We start from the raw sequence: 21,975 nt of genomic DNA, 5'->3' as shown, positions 1-21,975 counted from the left end.
TTGAGTGACGTTAGGAATTGCTTCGACGTGTGTATGTATGTTGGTTTCTTAACATCAAGAAACCATATCAATTTTATAATAATGAATTAAGACTGATATAAGATATCATGGTATGAGATGGTTTTCTTTAATGCAGTGAATGCAATGTAACCGTCGTGCAAGAGATTGTTTAGTATACTGTAACCTCAATGATGAACGCTTGGTATGATCATGACCAATCGTAACACTTCGTCCATCTCCGGATTCTCCGTAAAGAGTAGACTCGTACCTAACTACCAGCCATCTTGGCTTTGATACACCCAACGCGTGATCCGCCTGCGTTATAAGGCGATATACTACGCATAAAAATAGTGATGCAATACAAAGAGGGTAAACGCATTATTACCATTCCAAATCATTTTCTTATTATTTTTTTATGCAAAAACAAGTAATTGAATTATATATAATTACATAATAAATGATAAGTTGACTTTTACGGCAAACGGTATATTGCATGGTATTGTTTACATTTCAGAGTTAAAATGGATTTCAAGTCTGATCTAGAATATGCGACGAGCAAGCTGAAGATAGAGTTTAGTTTTAGCGACTACCAATTGAAAGCCCTGAAGAGTCTTTATGATTTGAAAGATTCGATCGCAGTTCTTCTAACTGGCTCAGGAAAAAGCATTATTTTTCAGGTAGTAAGATGTTTTCGCGATCTTTACCACGATTGTTATTTTGTGTTGAATGACAATAAGCAATTTGCTAATTCCACACCTAGCGATTATTCATAAATTTATCTGACTGTTTATTATACATAGATTTCTGAGTAACTATGGACACCTTCCTAGTTTAAAGAATGAATAAAATTGAATTTTCTGATTGCATTTTCCAGTTCATTCAAAAACCGTGTTATAAAATAAATTAAATATGGATTGCTGGAATTACGACAGAACAACATCATATTTGTAATGTGTCTTGTTTTTTCAGGGGTTCAGATTTCTGCAAAGCGTTCAACAGACTTGGAGACCTGACATGTTTGTTTCCCAAAATACCTCACTTGGCACTTACAGCGACAGCAACACCAAATGCTATAGAAAACCTTATTGAAAGCCTCCAATTCAAGAACACGACAAAAGTATTAGCCAACGCTGACTGCCCTAATATTTTTGGGGGAAAAATAAGAAAGAATGCCAAATATTCACAAATATGAAAAGTATGATATGATAATGCATGAAGTGCTGCCTGAATTAAAAGACCAACATATTGAGTTTATAGTCACCATAAATTATGTACTGTGATAATTGGGAATCTCTAGGCTATTGCTTTCAACTACTTTGCTATGAACTAGGAAAACATGCATATTGTCCTGAATCCAGTACACAACCAGAAGATTGAATTGTAGCACAATTTCTAAAAAATACAAGGACAGAATGAAAGCTCACATTATTTCTGAACTTAGAAAGAAAAATCCAAAAGTTTTTTAGTGCTTGAAACAGTTGCCTTAGTTATGGGTCTAAACGCGCCTTCGATTGCAAGAGTTATTCATATGCAACCACCTACAACACTTGAAAAGTACATGCAAGAAATCGGAAGAGCAGGTTGCAACGGTAAACCTGCAAGTGCCTTGACTGTGTTATTATAACAACGGTGACATTTTGAAAAACAGGAAAGGAATGGACATTGAAATGTTCTCATACATTTAAAACAATTCCACATGCTTGCGCTTACATTTGGTTAATCATTTTGGCTACAGTAACAGAAGTGTCTTGTTTTCAGGGAACCAAAATAGTTGTTGTAGTAATTGTATGGCTGGTTAAATGACTGAGAGATGCCAATTAGAACCATTTTCACTCTGAACCATGAAAGAATTTATTCACAACTATGTTAAAAGTACTTGTTTGTTTTTATTCACTATTACATACATTATATAAACATGCAATTTAAAGTTTATAATAAAAACAGGGACTATACAAACAGGTATGTATAGGTCACTGCTAGAATTGGGCAACATCTTTCAATCAAGTACATGCTATGTTTTATCCTTAAACATGACACAGTTGCTTGACTTTTCACATTTTATTAATCCAAAATTAATTAACTTGAAATTGAATAAGAAATACCAGATGTTTCCTTGTCACGTTTTGTGAAAATAGTCTAAAAAAGATGTATTTTAATGCGAAAGACAATGTCATGTTTAGTGGAGTATTTAAAAACTATAAAAAAAATTGACGGATTTCAGCTAATCGCATTTTAATGTTTTTTTTGCAATCAGGTCAATATCAAGGTGTATATAGTGTATTCTTAATGTTTATGTTGGGTACTAATCAGTTCTGATTATGATGACTTCCTTAATGCATACATATGTGTTACACTATGTGTAGTCTAACTAATTTAGGTAAACAGTGGACAATGTTGTTCAATTTTGCATCTATCAATATCGCTCCTTCTTTATCCATTGCAAGAAAATAAATGCCTGGTTAAAACATGACATTTATATTTAATATCTTTGCAATTTTATATTGCATATTATTTAAGAAATGCTATTATCACACTATATGTATATTGAAAATCGTTACAATAACAATAAACAGCTCTATGCAACTGGATTTGCTTGTTTTACTCATAAATGTAGCACTATATTTTGACATTTTTCTGATAATATTTTTAATATATACTGGTATGTGCTTCTAGAATAATTAAATATAATATAAAAATTAACATCTCTTAAAGTAGAACAGTTTTATAGTGCTTTCTTTCTGTATTATTTATTTAAGTTTTAATTACCATACTTTTTGGTCTTAAATGAACATAACTATCAAAGCGCAATGTCTGTCTATATTGTTCCAATGAAGCAATAAATGCAAACGGTAAATATAAATGCAGGACTTACATCATCAAGAAACTCATAAATGTTGAAATGATAATCACTTTGTGTTAAAAACTTCAATGATTAAAATTTCCAGTATCCGAGATCATACTTAGATTTAAATGTTTCAACAGTACATAAAAAAAATAAGTTTTTTTTACAAAGGAACACATTTTAATGGTTATCCCATAAACGTAATTAATACCTTTAAATTTTGTGAGTACCTGGGCTGGTTTTCTAGAATCTTCTAACATAAATCTAAAACTAAATTTTACTTAGATGGACATTTTATATCAATTTACTGTGCCAAATTCAACAATTTATGCTCTCAAAATGAAAAATTTACTTCACTGCATAGAATATTATTTACAGTTGCACAAACAATGCCAGAATCATGTACATTGATATGAAAAGAATTGGTGATTTTCTTAGATTAAACTGTTAATTACATATTCAAAATGTATTATTGTAATATTTATTCGTTTTTTAGTACCAAAGCGCGTTTCTCTTACTTTATTATTTATAGTAATTGCATATTTTATCATTTTGACTGCATTGATAAACTGTTTCATTTTTTGAGTATTTACAAAATCAAATTTAACAATTAGTTTTGATGTAAAATCAGTTTTTATATGCAAGTGTCTATTTCACTTTTAAATTATAACAGCATATTATACATTATTGAAAAGATTATTCCAAGCTTGATGTCATATTCCAACTTTGCATTGTGTATTTAATTGAACATTGTATTGAACTGTATGGGAAGCTATATTGATTAAGTAATGTATCTATCTATCTATCTATCTATATATACTGTCTAACTCCCCTTTCGGGTATTATCGACAGGTGTGTTGTATTATACAAAATGCATTATTTCTACCACAAGTATACCATATAAGGCCTATTGCTACTAATTAGGTACTGTATAAATTTTATTCACTATTATTTATATTAAATTCAAGTTTTTAAGGCTTCATCTCCATTCGTTAGATACTGATGGGCAGCAAACAGCATAAAACCAGAACAGACTGTGAGTTACTCGCAAGCTGTTCTGGTTTTATGTTGTTTTCACATAGCAATTTCCACTTTAGCTCTGAGTGGGAAAGGGTTAACATACTGATTTCCTAGTAAAGTGTATTTGTGATGATAAAAAATATACTAGAAGATTATTAATGCTGGAAAGTGCTGAAAAAATACATTCTTTCTGTTAAAAGTGTCTCTTGTCTCCATTTTTAAGTGTATTGAACGCACACTAAATGCAGAAAAATACAATGCAATTACTGTTGCATGAAATGTGCATTAAATGCACTTTTTCTTTTAATCATATGCTTAAGTGAATTAAAATCATCTTTAAATAACCTTTTATTCCCCCGGATCGAATGATCGGGGGCATATTGTTTTTGGCCTGTCTGTCTGTTGTGTGTGTCTGTCGAAAACCTTAACCTTGGTCATAACTTTTGCAATATTGAAGATAGCAACTTGATATTTGGCATGCATGTGTATCTCATGGAGCTGCAACTTTAGAGTGGTGAAAAGTCAAGGTCATCCTTCAAAGTCAAAGGTAAAATACACTATATGATATCATTCGTATGAATCATGTGTTCTGCTTGAAAAAAAAATCTGCCACTTCTGTTTTGTTGTATGAAAATTACCCATAAAATTCATTTGAAAGCTCAAGAGATAAATAAAAGCATGCTACACCCTACTCCTTTTAACATGACTTGATGGTAATCAGTTCCCAATTCTATATGGCCAAGGGCAAATTTGCAGATTTGACAAGTCTGAACTGGGATCCCAGAGGCAGAGTCTTTCCTTATACTTGTATTTTATTTAAGATCTGATTAACATTTTGCTCTTTGGCAAATTTTAGTTGGTCACAGTATTCAACTGAAGTTTTTTCACTTTGTAGTTATTATATTTTTATAATTTTTATACCAGATAACATCTCTCTTCAAAAGTTTAACATGATAATAGATTGCTTGGTGAATTCAGAAACAAGATCAATGCATCATAACATAAAATAATAAAAATATGTAATAGTAAAAATGGCAGTTAAAAAAACAATAGATTATCTGCCTTAAATCTGAGATGATAATGGTGATGTATTGGAATTTCTCTTATAGATAAGTGTCCCGTAATTGTATAATTGTATAGTCACATCATGAGTGGTGTCATAATACAATTTAAAGCCTATAATTTACTAAAATTTACTATAACTAAGTGACAGTATAACTGATTTGGTTGTATGCACATGCAGATATATCATGTTATGTGCTGAGGACAGTGGCAAACAAGAGCACCGCATAGCGGATGCCAATGCTCGGCTGCGGTTGAAGTTTTGAATAAATTAAAGCTTTTCAGAAGAATATTAGAGGTCACAGTGACCCTGACCTTTGACCTAGTGACCCAAAAATGGGTGTGGCATGTAGAACTCATCAAGGTGCAGCTTCATATGAAGTTTCAATGTTGTACGTGGAAGCACTGAGATTTTAGAGCCAATGTTAAGGTTTAAGCAAGCCGGACAACGAGCTGTACATACACAGTGTGCTAAGGCTTGATAAGCATTATAATTGAAATAAATTATATGTTTGTTATATTTAAAATTTGAGTTTAATGTATGAAAAATTTTCTATGGAGCATACTCTTATTTCTTATTATTGTTATTTAAAGTAATAAAAATATTACTTATATCTTTTGTTCTTTTCTTACATTTGTACAGATTCAGCATTAATAACACATTGTTTTTAGCATAGGTGCGTTTACGCACCTATGCTTATGGTATATACCACATTTCAAAAATCCACATCGATTGGTTGCCCTTTATGAAGCCTTACCTGATCAAAAATCAGACGAAATATCTATTTAATTTAGTATATGGTCATTCTTACAATTTTTTTTTTGGAAACGTTTTTCTAACGTTTTCTTCCAAGAATATTGCTGACACCGTTTTTAGTGAATTTTTCTAAGACCGTTTTATGTCAAAAAATCTTCTTATAACCTAAAACAAATTTCGTTCGTAAAACAATTCTATCTGCACTATAAATCTCAATCTCCTACGCAGTGGCCTCCCTTATACTAGAAGTTACTGACCGGGCGAAGCAAGGGAAGTAACTGCTGTGAGGAGTTTCTATAAAAATCTGCATTCAGAAATCTGTATTCAGAACTCAATCTGTTGTGCACGTCTGCATCTAACGCTTACCACAAGTTTTACGACAAATTCTTGACGCAGACGAATAGGGTAGCGTCTATTTTCATTTGTGAAAACAATAGTTCGACACAGATCTGTCCGTGCTTAAATTTTGAAAGGCTTGGGTAATTATTTTTCATAAGCGTTTCAAACACTGATGTAAATGGAAAGATTATCTATTTAAATAGTCGGTAATTGTTTGAAATTATTGATTTGAGAAATTCGCGGATGGCGATATCGAACTACATTATACCACGTGACGCCATTCTTCCCTGTATCTTGCACCTATGCTTTTAACGCCATCGGCGCTCTCGTTGTACTAGTCTTGTGAGACCTATATTAATTAAGAAATCCTGCTCAGTGCTGGAAAATCAAGAATCTGCTTTACCAACCAACATAATTATATATTTAAAGAAAAAGTGTGAATAAAGTAAAGTAAATAATAACTGTCAAACATGATTGTGTTACCTTGTCACTTACCTATATTGAAAGGCTTTTATTACTTTAGTTTTTTGCCAAAATTTTTTTTATTGAGTCACAGTTAGATTATATTCATACAGGGAAACACCTACATGTAAGTCACCTTTTAAATTAAAAATGTATATCACTTTTAAAAAGTTAATGTTACATTACTTCAAATTGCAATCAATTTAAACTAAAATTTACAAGAGGATGATATTAATTTTGTAAAGAACTAAGAAATGACTGTTAATTTAAAATGCAGTTGTTGTTATTTTACAAATATTTAGTTTTACAACATACGATGACCACGGACTTGTACTTTTGACCAGACAATTAGAATACTTGAGATGGTTGAATGGCAAGTCTTGGAAACTTGCCATGAAAAGATAATGTGCATCTAGCTGTGTTGACAAAAAGTATAAACAATATTGGATAAATGCTTACCACAAACGTGCTCCAAGAAACTTGACTTCGAAGATGATTGTGTTTTATGTCTTAAGCACTATAGCTATGAAACACAAATCTGTATTGTTAGTTTCATAGAAATACTGCTGACGACAACTCGAACCATGGGTAGAAGTTAAAAAACAAAGTTATAGCTATTACAGGGTGCCGCTAATAGTTCTGGCTACCATAACTTTAAATATCGCTTTTTATGATTTTTGACTGGCGCGACTTTATACAGGTCTGTCAATACTATATAAACTGTACGCTGAAGTTTCTTTAGCTACCGCTACTACAGAACTTAGATATCCAAATTTTCCTTGTTCCTCTCCAATTCCCAGGACAGAGCGTTCATAACTTTGGTCTTAAATCGAGGCAATCTATAGCCTAACTGCACTGCATACTTTATGTATCGCGTTCCTAAGTATTGAGCATGATTTGCACTTTGTTTTCCTTCAATTGACAACTGTCGATGGGCGCGGCCATTTTGCTTGAAAGAAGTCCGAAAACAAAATGGCGCCCACGTTATACCAGAGGCTTCCTTATGCAATAAAAAGCCGGTTGGATCCAGAGTGTGATCATGACATGAATGAGACGCTTTCATAACAATAGTCCGTTCTGAGCCCAACACAGAGGTGAATGTAATGTAACCGTCGTGCAAGAAATTGGAAGACCTTTTGTGACAATATTGTGTGCCTCGTCTGTTCGATATCATGTACCATATTAACACTTCAGAGCGAACATGGATTGCTCAATTTTTACGAAACTTTTTCAGTACATTTGTCGTAATGATATTCCTGACAACGTCACAAGGTCAGATTAAAAAAAAAAGGGCTTGTGAAAACTCTAGAAGAAACATGTGTTACACAATATTAATGAAGCGTACCCAGAACATGTGTTTTTATGATATATCAGCAGAGTGTTTGGAAACGATTTTTGTTCGTTAAAAACATGGCTCTAACTCTATATATCGCAAAGTGTAAGATATTGCTACTGCAATAAATGATGTAGCCATTATTGACAGATTGGCATGTGTTCCAAATGGTGATCTTGTAGCCATTGGGGCTCGATATCATAGAAAAAAGGTTGTTTGACTAAATACTACCAGTGAAATACTTATGCATTTTCCGGGCTGACACCCAATAAGGCCACTTCTGAAAACCAAACAATTTCATACACAATAATTGATGAGATAATTAAAAATGAATTTGAGCATTCTATTGTTGTTGATAAAAAGGTGTTCTTCTTTCCTTCATTAAAAAAAAACGTTTTGTTGAAATTTCTGAATCAGAAGGATGTTCAAATGATGCAAACTATTATAAAAGTTCCAATTTTAAAAGGTTGTTTGAAAAATTATGGCCAGAGGTATCCTTTATTCATCAGCATGAAAAGCCTGACCTAGTTTGTTCGTCTAGTTTGACTATTAATAATGCGGTCAGAAAGTCAAAGGAGATGGAACAGGTCATTCAAGATGACAATGAGTGTTCATACGATGAACTACCAGAGTAAGAGGACGACACAGATTAAGCTGTAGTTCATAAGGCGATGGGTATTTTGAGAAGACAAATTATAGAGAATAATCCTAAATTTGATGACTTCTTTTACGCTACAGAAGAAATCAAATTGTCAGATCAGAAGCAGTTTGTGGAGTCTCTTCTTTACAAGGCAGTGTGTTGGTTACATGACAAAAATGCTACAAGGAAGCTTCTGAGAGGACCATTACAAGATGTCTAGCTGTTGCTTGTGACCTTACTACACTTGTCACGTAAAACCCATCCCCTAAACACCTGGGCTTATGGATACACCTCAACAACGAGTTTTGCAGCCGCCATCTGATTGAAGATATGTACTCTCTTGTTTATTCCATCTCATATCCAGATCTTCGGTTATTCTTGACATCAGCTGCCCAACAGAACATTGCATAACACAAAATAACAGACTCTGGTGGTATTGTACCAGACAATATACTACATAGAGACCAAAGGGGGAAGCTTGTAGTGGCAGTTGCTGATAACTGGAATCTGAATGAGCGAACAGTTGATGGTAAAAGGACGACTCATGCGATGACAAGCATGTTGGTCAGCAGTGCGCAAGCCGAGTCAACGAGGATTTCACGACTTCCGAAAGCAACAAGTAGGACGTTTGACAGTCAGACACTTCCTGGTTTACAGGAGTTGTTTTTCAGTGTTTGTAACTTGAAAACATAATTTGTTATTTGCATCATTTGTATTAGTAAATACATTGTAAAACCTCATAATTTACAACATTTGTAAATAACGTTTATGAGTCTGTATCAAGCACTAATACCTGGTTAGATTTGATAGTTGAATAAATATGATACATGGAACACTGCATAGCTGTTCTTTACATTTGCCTTGATAAGTCTTAAAGTATTTATTAAAGATTAAAAGCAAACTTATTAAACTTGATGGTTATAATGCCTAATGACTTTCCACGAACCAGGAAAATGGCCACATAGCGTATGTAGTCTTTGTTACCATGGTTACCAACACAATTTTAGGCATTTACTTTTGTTTAAAATGAAGCTTGTAAATGTGGCTATATAATAAAGAGGTTAGTTATCACAGCAAATGTAAAGCATTTGAATTAAAAAAGAAAATGATATGTCAATACTCAAATTTTCGTTTATTTTTCCATTTTGACCATGAAATGACCTTGACCTTTGGTGACCTTGGTGATCTGTTTGGTAGAAGCCCTATATCAATTGATTACTTCTATCAGATATTAAAGTCAGTACATATATGTGTTCAATAGACGTATTCAATTCATCTTTATTAGTAATAGAATCATAAAACGGCGGCCATCTTGGACGCCATCTTGGATTTCTAAGCCCTCCAGCACTTTCCAGAAAAACGACATCTGTTCTGAAATCTACAGATCCTGACGAACATTTTTGTATAGTAAACCCTCTGCTTATAAGTTGTGGCCAGTTAGATGTTATAAAGCTTAACAAATTTGCAGCAATATTGATGACCTTGACATTGACCCCAGTGACCTCAAACCTCATCAAAAGGTAGAAGTCCATGCAAGGTACCTACATGCCAAATATGAAAGAGATCGGTAAAGAATTGAAGGTGCTATGAGAAACGGTAGCAAAAGTGTGACGAAAGGAAGTAAGGAAGGACAAACTGGCAACAATATTAATTTTAATTCCGGGGAGCATAATAAAATGACCATCAAATAGATTGTCATATGGAACGTGAAATCATTATTGCACACAATGGCAATTGATAAACACTCAGTCAATTTATTAGAAGAACACGCTTTGCACGATCTCGTAATACATTAGAAGAATATTACACTGTACAAAACTTCTCAATTGCCTATTGACGAAGATCACGATATGCACGTGCTCATGTACATTATTTTTTTAGATCTGTGACGAGGAATTTGGAAAATAGTACATCGTCTGAACGTTGTTTGTTTGAGTACATCGTCTGAACGGTTTTGAGTACATCATCTGAAATGCTTCTGTTTTTACTTAAAATGCGATGTTTATCATAATAAAATTGTTATAACATCTGTGATCAGCCAAGCGATTTTTCGTCAAAATGACGTTCCGTTCAATGATCAGAAAACACAAAATCCTGTGTTATTTTACATGTTTACGGTTTACGAGCTGTGCTTTCGACGACTGTCTGTGCTTCCGGTAGGCAACCTCCTCTGAACAAATTCTTTTCGCACGCACACCCAGACCATATGGTATCGCTTTTTTTGTAGACTCCGGGTGCGAAGAATCCCTGTGTAGGTACAGATGTTTATCAGTAGGTTATATATATAGGTCGGTTTGAAGGCGCCCGTTTTGTATCCAGGAACTCGAGTTTTTCCGAAGAATAGCGGAGCTCAAGTTTAAATTTAAAGTTTATATATATATATACAAACCAAAAAAATCTGATATAATATATATATATATATATATATATATATATATATATATATATATATATCAGATTTTTTTTGGTGAAAATGATGAAAAATGTTGTTTTATGACATATTGATAGTGTTTAAGTGACTTGGCGACGCGCCCAACACATGTGCTACTACTAATGATAATTTGTACCCTAACACCGGTTTACTTGAATTGCGTTGTAAAATGTTGAATTGTGATTAGTCAACTATTGTATAGTGTACACTTGTTAGATGCTGACTTGTAGCAGATTACTAAAACCGATCGTACAACTTAGAAAATATTCAACATGCTAATGTAGTTTGTCATCAACTTACTTTCAGATGGATCTATTATCTTTTCTTTATTATTATGACCACAATATAAGGTATATTAAGATGATGACTTTACATATGCACTATCTTAATTTTCAGATCTGTAGTTTAAGAAGTTAGATGTTTGAATTTGAATAAATATATAAAGTTTAGTTATTTTCTCAGACAAAACTGTTAATTATATACTAAAGTATTCAGAATGTATTATTGTAATATTCATTGGAATTTTTTAGTACAAAAAGCACTTTTCCCTGGCATTTGTATTTATAGTAATTGCATATTTTATTATTCTGACAGCATTTATAAACTATGTTCATGCAAGCATGAACACGGTTTCATTTTTTGAGTATTTAAACAAGAGGGCCATGATGGCCCTTTATCGCTCCACTGCTGAAAAAAAAGGCTGAAACAAATTTCTCTGCATGTGCAAATACTTAAATATAGGCCCTATTTAAGCACATGTACACTTTTGTGACCTTCTGGGCTGGGTCAAATTTAACCCCAGGGGCATAATTTGAGCAAACTTTGTAGAGGACTACTATATCTCACTACATACAAAATGTGGTAGCCCTAGGTCCTAGAGTTAACTTAGGACAAGAATATTTTTAAAGTTTTCACAAAATAAGCAAGATATAAGCGTATATAATGTTCAATTTTGTGACCTGCGGGTCAGGATCAAATTTGACCCAAAGGGCATAATTTGAACAAACTTGGTAGAGGACTATAAGATGTTACTGCATACCAAATTTGGTAGCCATAGTCCAAATGGTTTTCGACAAGAAGATTTTTAAAGATTTCACAAAATAGGCGCTTTATAAGCGTTTATTAAACTTTGTGACCCCCTGGTGCAGGGTCAAAGTTGACCCCAGAGGCATTATTTGAACAAATTTGGTAGAGGTTTATTAGATGTCACTACATACCAAATTTGGTAGCCCTAGGCCCAATGGTTATGGACAACAAGACTTTTAAAGTTTTCACAAAATAGGCCCCATATAAGCGTATGTTCAGTTTTGTGACCCCGGGCAGGGTCAAATTTGACCCAAGGGGCATAATTTGAACAAACTTGGTAGAGAACTATTACATGCCACTACATACCAAATTTGGTAGCCCTAGGCCCAATGGTTATGGACGAGAAGATTTGTAAAGTTTTCACAAAATATACCCTATATAAGCATATGTTCAATTTTGTGACCCCCGGGGCAGGGTCAAATTTTTACCCCAGGGGCATAATTTGAATAAATTTGGTAGAGGACTATTAGATGTCTCTACATACCAAATTTGATATCCCTAGGCCCAATGGTTATGGACGGGAGATTTTGAAAGTTTTCACAAAATATTTTTAATTTTGTGACCCCCAGGGCAGAGTCAAATTTGACCCCAGGGGCATATTTTGAACAAATTGAAAGAGATTCACCCCAGGAACATTCCTAAGAAATTTCATCAGAATTGGACCAGTAGTTTAGGAGAAGAAGATGTTTAAAGGAAAAGTTAATGCACGGACGCACGATGGACACAGGACATATGGCCAGTGGAGCTAAAAATCAAATTAAACATTTAGTTTTGATGTAAAATCAGTGTTTATATCCAAGTGTCTATTTCACTTATAAATTAAAACAGCATATTATTCATTATTGAAAAGATTATTCCAAGCTTGATGTCATATTTCAACTTTGCATAGTGTAGTTAATTGAACCTTGTATTGAACTGTATGGGCAGCTATATATTTTTAATTTATGTATGTTGTATTATACAAAATGCATTATTTCTACCACAAGTAGACCATATGGCCTACTGCTACTAAATAGGCACTGGTATGAATTTGACACTGTTTTTGATTCTCATACAAAACTTTTATTATTACTACACTTTAGTATATTAAATATTTTCAAGTTTTTGATCAACATTTTTTGCAAAAAAAGAGTGTCTTAATGCATTTGAAAATATACTTAAAACAAACTAAAAATGCATTTTAACATACCTTTTTCCTGGTAAAGTGTATTTGGGATGATAAAAAATACACTTGAAGAGTATTAATGCTGGAAAAATGCAGAAAAAAATACATTTGTTTCTGTTAGAAGTGTGTCTTGTCTGCATTTTTAAGTGTATTAAATGCACATCAAATGCAGATAAATACAATGCCAATACTGTTACATGTATTGTAATGGACATAAAATGCACTTGTTCTTGTAATTAAATGCTTTAGTGAATTGAAATAACCTTTTATAACGTTTTAACAATTAATAATACCTTTTTATATAAATTTTCTTTTGAAATGTGACACTTACATGATTTTTGCACAACTAGTAAGAGATATAATGTGTGCTCATAATGCTTTATCATTACATTATATAATATCATTTGTTGTATGAAAATTACCCGTAAAATTCATGTGAAAGATCAAGAGATCAATAGCAGCGTGCTATACCCTGGGTAACCCTGCTCCTTTTTACATGACTTGATGGTATTTAGTCCCCAATTCTACATGGCTAAGGGAAAATTAATGTGAAGATTTGACAAATAAGTCTTAACTGGGATCCAATAGGCAGACTTTCATATTACTTGTATTTAATTTAAATCATGATCTGAATTGCTCTTTGGCAAATCTTCGTTGGTCACAGTACTCAACTAAATTTTGTTCAGTTTGTAGTGATTATATTTTCTATATTTATCAGGCAACATCTTTCTTCAAAAGTTTAACATGATTGCTTGGTTAAATTAGAAACAAGATCAATGCATCATAACATAAAATGAAAAAATGTGTAAAAGTAAAAATGGCAGCAAAAAAGCACCAGATTATCTGCCTTAAATCTGAGACGAAATGTTGATGTATTGGAATTTCTCATAAATAATGTATCCCATAGTTGTATAATTGTATAGTCGCATGCATGAGTGGTGTCAATGTCACAATACCAATTAAAGCCTATAATTTACTAAAACAATTTGAAGTTTGATGTGTGTTATTTTTCAAGATCTGTTATATATATATATATATATATATATATATATATATATATATATATATATATATATATATATTGTTGAAAAGTTAACATGCAATAAGTTAACTGTAATTAAGTGACAAATAGTTTTACTGATTTGGTTGAATGCGTATATGCAGATATATCATGGTTTGTGCAGAGGACAGTAGCAAAAACAAGAGCTGTCTCCGTAGGATGACATACGCCCCCGATAAACGCTTTAATAGAAGTTATGAGCATTTTTCAAAACCTTAACGCTGACCCTAAGTTCAAGGTCAAAGGGGTCAAAATTTGTGTGTGTGTGTGTATGGGAAGACCTTGTCCATATACACATGCATATCAAATATGAATGTTACATCTGAAGCGACATAGAAGTTATGAGCATTTTTTCGAAACCTAAATGCAACGTGTGACGGATAGGCAGACGGACAGTGCGATCACTATATGCCCTCCTTTGGGGGCATAAAAATGTGTTTCACATTGTTTTGGTAAATTAGTAATGTACAAACATGTAGTTAAAAAAACAGAATCATCAATTATAAAGTTATTGATTATAAAGTGTTGCTGGAATATTTGATGCATTCATCTAGCTATAAGAAGGTCCCTGTTTTATCCCCACTGGCACCGAGTGAGGGTTCTCAAAATCTTTAAACAATATGAATAACTACATATAGGGTCGAGAGCCTTGTTGATATGGGGGCTAAACACATGAAATCAAAGCGACCCAGGTTAAAGGTCGAGGCAAAATAAATAAACCAGAGGCCGCATGAGCCTGCTATACTCTGAACAAGTATTGTTTATTCTCAGAAAACTGGCTTAAGTGTCTTACTAAGTTTTAGACTTTGAGTTTCAGTGCAATCTATCTAAAATAAATTGGTCAAATTAAATAATAATTTGTAAAAAATAAACATTCTGCACAAATTCAATTATTTACTTTACCTGTGGGCATGAATCATTTCAGTCTTGATGGTTAGTGAACTATGTCAAAAGCACCATAGCTATGAAACACTTGTATTTTGAATATTGCAATGTTCCACAGAAATGATGCTGATGATAATTCTACACGATGATGAATTGCTATATATATTTCTAAATTCCATTTCCACCAACAATTCGGTTATTCCACTACCAGTTCAAATGCTTCGTACACAGTTGAAAATAACACTATTCCACTCAACAACCGTGACACATGTACTCAATTTTTCAACTTTTCGCAATTAAAATTGTCTCCTACTGTTATTGTTGTTGTTGTCCTTTTGAAAGTAGTTCGAAAGATGGCGACCATTAACCCAGAGATTGATTTATGAAATAAATCGTCTGCTGATCCAGAGTGTAAAGTTGTGTCCAAATACATCCTTGCTTGAAATAAATCCATGAGTCAGACAAAAAAAATGTGATAAAAGTCATGATACTTATCCTCGGCGGTAAAACAATTTGGCCGCCTGTGAGAAGTTTGTTTGAAAAGCTCTCCAAAACAAGGATAGTATCATTAAGTGTGGAAAATCTTAACTCTGCACAAATGTAAAGACAATTATCCCCATCAAGTGATTTCTACTGATAGCATGTTCTGATTTCTTCGCCAAGCTGTTTGTTTTTACTGCTGATGTGTGCACAATGATTTTATCTTATCTGAGTACACATTGCTCACGAAGACCTTCAATCTCCACGCAGAGTTGTCGTTCCTTGCTCTCACATACAACTCTGCGAAAGGCTCAGCACGCCATTTTGTCTATAAAATAGCTAAAACCGAACAAACGCATTCAATGTATATTTGATTGGATATTTAAGATCGCATGCATTAAATTAAGAAATATGACTTTTAAATGTACGATAAATCGTGCAAAAACTTGCGAGTTTTAATGCAACTCTTTGGAACTATTTTATTACCCATTTACGCAGCTGGAATCATTTCACGCACTTTACAAATGTCAGCAATTGAACATAATGTTTATTGAGTGACGTTAGGAATTGCTTCGACGTGTGTATGTATGTTGGTTTCTTAACATCAAGAAACCATATCAATTTTATAATAATGAATTAAGACTGATATAAGATATCATGGTATGAGATGGTTTTCTTTAATGCAGTGAATGCAATGTAACCGTCGTGCAAGAGATTGTTTAGTATACTGTAACCTCAATGATGAACGCTTGGTATGATCATGACATGAATGAGACGCTTTCACAACAATAGTCCGTTCTGAGCCCAACACAGAGGTGAATGTAATGTAACCGTCGTGCAAGAGATTGGAAGACCTTTTGTGACAATATTGTGTGCGTCGTCTGTTCGATATCATGTACCATATTAACACTTCAGAGCGAACATGGATTGCTCAATTTTTACGAAATTTTTTCAGTACATTTGTCGCAATGATATTCCGGACAACGTCACTAGGTCAGATTTAAAAAAAGGGCTTGTGAAAACTCTAGAAGAAACATGTGTTACACAATATTAATGAAGCGTACCCAGAACATGTGTTTTTATGATATATCAGCAGAGTGTTTGGAAACGATTTTTGTTCGTTAAAAACATGGCTGTCTGCGAGAGGGGGTAGCAGCTGTTATAACATGGGTATAGTCAAACCTTGTGACACTCTAGAAGTCTGATGTTTTGCACAATCATTATGAGACTTGCATAGAACCTTTTTTTCAAATGATATATCAGCATAGTTTGAAAATGGCCCTTGTCCTTTTATAAACATGGACGCCGTTGGGTAGGGCAGTTTTCTTATGTGGCTATAGTGGAACAAAGAGGTGAGGCAGTTGTCCGAGGCTATAGTGATATATTGTGGACGCACTAGAAGACGATCATCATAAATTTCAATCAGAACATTTTTTAATGATATCTCGGCTGAGTTTGTAAATGACTCCGGTCTGGTTTTTTCTTCTCTTGCGTCTTGGAAACCATGTAAACACTTAAAAACACATATCATTTTGTCCAATGATCATTAAACTTGCTCAGAACATTAGTTCTAATGATATCGAGGTCGAGTATGAAATAAGTTCCGGTCCATTAAACAACACGCTTAGAGGTTCTACTGACCTATTGTGTAGACAGCGATGTTTCAACAAAAGGGATTAAAATGTGCGAAAGCGACTCTTTGCGGATAATGGAGCGTGTCTGTCAAAATCGTCAATACTATGCGAATCCTTGGAAATTTATTAAATTCTACGCTGGATTATAGTGTGCAATCGATAATTGCCGGGCGTAAAATCGGATGATTGATAACGACAGCGGAAGTGGCAAATGCGCGGTTATTTTCGGGCACTATTTTTTTCAGAGATCTTTTTTTTTACAAGACGAAAAAAGTAGGGTCGGGACCAAAATCGTAGGTAGGGTCGGGTTACCCAAAACACACATTTTTTTTTGGCCTAGTTGAAACTTCTATATCTTCAGACTCTAACTCTATATATCGCAAAGTGTAAGATATTGCTACTGCAATAAATGATGTAGCCATTATTGACAGATTGGCAAGTGTTCCAAATGGTGATCTTGTAGCCATTGGGGCTCGATATCATAGAAAAAAGGTTGTTTGACTAAATACTACCAGTGAAATACTTATGCATTTTCCGGGCTGACACCCAATAAGGCCACTTCTGAAAACCAAACAATTTCATACACAATAATTGATGATATAATTAAAAATGAATTTGAGCATTCTATTGTTGTTGATAAAAAGGTGTTCTTCTTTCCTACATTAAATAAAAAACGTTTTGTTGAAGTTTCTGAATCAGAAGGATGTTCAAATGATGCAAACTATTATAAAAGTTCCAATTTTAAAAGGTTGTTTGAAAAATTATGGCCAGAGGTATCCTTTATTCATCAGCATGAAAAGCCTGACCTAGTTTGTTCGTCTAGTTTGACTATTAATGATGCTGTCAGAAAGTCAAAGGAGATGGAACAGGTCATTCAAGATGACAATGAGTGTTCATACGATGAACTACCAGAGTAAGAGGACGACACAGATGAAGCTGTTGTTCATAAGGCGATGGGTATTTTGAGAAGACGAATTATAGAGAATAATCCTAAATTTGATGACTTCTTTTACGCTACAGAAGAAATCAAATTGTCAGATCAGAAGCAGTTTGTGGAGTCTCTTCTTTACAAGGCAGTGTGTTGGTTACATGACAAAAATGCTACAAGGAAGCTTCTGAGAGGACCATTACAAGATGTCTAGCTGTTGCTTGTGACCTAACTACACTTGTCACGTAAAACCCATCCCCTAAACACCTGGGCTTAGGGATACACCTCAACAACGAGTTTGGCAGCCGCCATCTGATTGAAGATATGTACTCTCTTGTTTATTCAATCTCATATCCAGATCTTCGGTTATTCTTGACATCAGCTGCCCAACAGAACATTGCATAACACAAAATAACAGACTCTGGTGGTATTGTACCAGACAATATACTACCTAGAGACCAAAGGGGGAAGCTTGTAGTGGCAGTTGCTGATAACTGGAATATGAATGAGCGAACAATTGATGGTAAAAGGACGACTCATGCGATGACAAGCATGTTGGTCAGCAGTGCGCAAGCCGAGTCAACGAGGATTTCACGACTTCCGAAAGCAACAAGTAGGACGTTTGACAGTCAGACACTTCCTGGTTTACAGGAGTTGTTTTTCAGTGTTTGTAACTTGAAAACATAATTTGTTATTTGCATCATTTGTATTAGTAAATACATTGTAAAACCTCATAATTTACAACATTTGTAAATAACGTTTATGAGTCTGTATCAAGCACTAATACCTGGTTAGATTTGATAGTTGAATAAATATGATACATGGAACACTGCATAGCTGTTCTTTACATTTGCCTTGATAAGTCTTAAAGTATTTATTAAAGATTAAAAGCAAACTTATTAAACTTGATGGTTATAATGCCTAATGACTTTCCACGAACCAGGAAAATGGCCACATAGCGTATGTAGTCTTTGTTACCATGGTTACCAACACAATTTTAGGCATTTACTTTTGTTTAAAATGAAGCTTGTAAATGTGGCTATATAATAAAGAGGTTAGTTATCACAGCAAATGTAAAGCATTTGAATTAAAAAAGAAAATGATATGTCAATACTCAAATTTTCGTTTATTTTTCCATTTTGACCATGAAATGACCTTGACCTTTGGTGCCCTTGGTGATCTGTTTGGTAGAAGCCCTATATCAATGGATTACTTCTATCAGATATTAAAGTCAGTACATATATGTGTTCAATAGACGTATTCAATTCATCTTTATTAGTAATTGAATCATAATACGGCGGCCATCTTGGACGCCATCTTGGATTTCTAAGCCCTCCAGCACTTTCCAGAAAAACGACATCTGTTCTGAAATCTACAGATCCTGACGAACATTTTTGTATAGTAAACCCTCTGCTTATAAGTTGTGGCCAGTTAGATGTTATAAAGCTTAACAAATTTGCAGCAATATTGGTGACCTTGACATTGACCCCAGTGACCTCAAACCTCATCAAAAGGTAGAAGTCCATGCAAGGTACCTACATGCCAAATATGAAAGAGATCGGTAAAGAATTGAAGGTGCTATGAGAAACGGTAGCAAAAGTGTGACGAAAGGAAGTAAGGAAGTAAGGAAGGACAAACTGGCAACAATATTAAATTTTATTTCGGGGAGCATAATAAAATGACCATCAAATAGATTGTCATATGGAACGTGAAATCATTATTGCACACAATGGCAATTGATAAACACTCAGTCAATGTATTAGAACAGGCTTTTTCCGCTCCATTTTGGGAAAACGCCACACTGGAATTTTGGGAATTTCGCGTCGTGAAAACCCCCATTTTGGGAAAAAAATTAATCGCAAAATTGGCTCAATTGGGAAAAATTATCGCATGTAAATTATTTAAAACAGTGTTTCTAATATTTCAAAGAAGCCGTTAACTGGTAAATAACGACTATTTTGATAACTTATTATTAAAATTTTACAAAATATTATGAACATGTGTGATTAGTGCAGGTTTTTAAATCTGAATTTGGGGAAAAGGCTTGACCTTTTTGAGGTGAAAAAAAATCGCGGGAAGCGCCGGTTTTTGAGGAAAAAAAGGAAAGTCTTAAATAATCATTAACATATTTTACAGTTCTTAAAACAAATTCAAGGCAACAGATAATTTAATTATGCAATACTTTCTATTTTCTACACCAGATCAGGTCAACTTATATATTTAAAGGGTAAAAAAAAAATAAAAAAAAAAATAAATATTTTTTTTGAATTGGGAATTTTTTTTCAATTGGGAAAAAAACAACCAGATTTGCATTGGGAATGGGGCCGAATTTCGGACCCGTGGCATAGGGCGGAAAAAGCCTGTAGAAGAACACGCTTTGCACGATCTCGTAATACATTAGAAGAATATTAAACTGTACAAAACTTCTCAATTGCCTATTGACGAAGTTCACGATATGCACGTGCTCATGTACATTATTTTTTTAGATCTGTGACGAGGAATTTGGAAAATAGTACATCGTCTGAACGTTTTTTGTTTGAGTACATCGTCTGAACGGTTTTGAGTACATCATCTGAACTGCTTCTGTTTTTACTTAAAATGCGATGTTTATCATAATAAAATTGTTATAACATCTGTGATCAGCCAAGCGATTTTTCGTCCAAATGACGTTCCGTTCTATGATCAGAAAACACAAAATCCTGTGTTATTTTACATGTTTACGGTTTACGAGCTGTGCTTTCACCGACTGTCTGTGCTTCCGGTAGGCAACCTCCTCTGAACAAATTCTTTTCGCACGCACACCCAGACCATATGGTATCGCTTTTTTGTAGACTCCGGGTGCGAAGAATCCCTGTGTAGGTACAGATGTTTATCAGTAGGTTTAGTATATAGGTCGGTTTGAAGGCGCTCGTTTTGTATTGATGTCACCGTGTCCAGGAACTCGAGTTTTTCCGAAGAATAGCGGAGCTCAAGTTTAAATTTAAAGTTTATATATATATACAAACCAAATAAAATCTGATAATATATATAGATATATATATATATATATATATATATATATATATATATATATATATATATATATATATATATATATATATATCTATATATATATATATCAGATTTTTTTTGGTCAAAATGATGAAAAATGTTGTTTTATGACATATTGATAGTGTTTAAGTGACTTGGCGACGCGCCCAACACATGTGCTACTACTAATGATAATTTGTACCCTAACACCGGTTTACTTGAATGCGTTGTAAAATGTTGAATTGTGATTAGTCAACTATTGTATAGTGTACACTTGTTAGATGCTGACTTGTAGCAGATTACTAAAACCGATCGTACAACTTAGAAAATATTCAACATGCTAATGTAGTTTGTCATCAACTTACTTTCAGATGGATCTATTATCTTTTCTTTATTATTATGACCACAATATAAGGTATATTAAGATGAAGACTTTACATATGCACTATCTTAATTTTCAGATCTGTAGTTTAAGAAGTTAGATGTTTGTTTTTAAACATTTTGTAGAATCGGAACATACAACATTTTACACTTTACAATTGTACAAAACAGATATTAAAATGTAATATTTAAGCATTAAAAAAAAATCTCTGTTAAACAAATGAGCCGAATATTCAACACATGCAACATTTCTCGTGATGAATAATATTGGCGATCTTTAATTTCCCTTCCATATGGTTTAGAATGGCATAATACGCTATTGCGCTTACATATCTATTTAACACATCGTAACTTAATGTAGCGCACCCCTAATGGGTACATATCCAAATATAATTTAATTAATTATTTTCTTAATCAGCATCATTTCACTGAACTACATG

The 21,975-nt window shown here is 33.6% G+C and overlaps 1 long non-coding RNA gene across 1 annotated transcript; it reads left to right on the top strand.

The window, feature by feature from the left end:
- The first annotated feature begins 221 nt into the window (after positions 1-221).
- Positions 222-2,660, top strand: LOC127844112 (uncharacterized). Its single transcript, XR_008032568.1, has 3 exons — positions 222-369; positions 515-677; positions 970-2,660. It is a non-coding gene; the product is annotated as an uncharacterized LOC127844112 (long non-coding RNA).
- Positions 2,661-21,975: the final 19,315 nt, after the last annotated feature.

This window comes from Dreissena polymorpha, chromosome 9, assembly GCF_020536995.1.
Source record: "Dreissena polymorpha isolate Duluth1 chromosome 9, UMN_Dpol_1.0, whole genome shotgun sequence".
NCBI lineage: Eukaryota > Metazoa > Mollusca > Bivalvia > Myida > Dreissenidae > Dreissena > Dreissena polymorpha.
The sequence above is the reverse complement of the archived record's forward strand: the minus strand, read 5'-3'. Positions and strand labels throughout refer to the sequence as shown.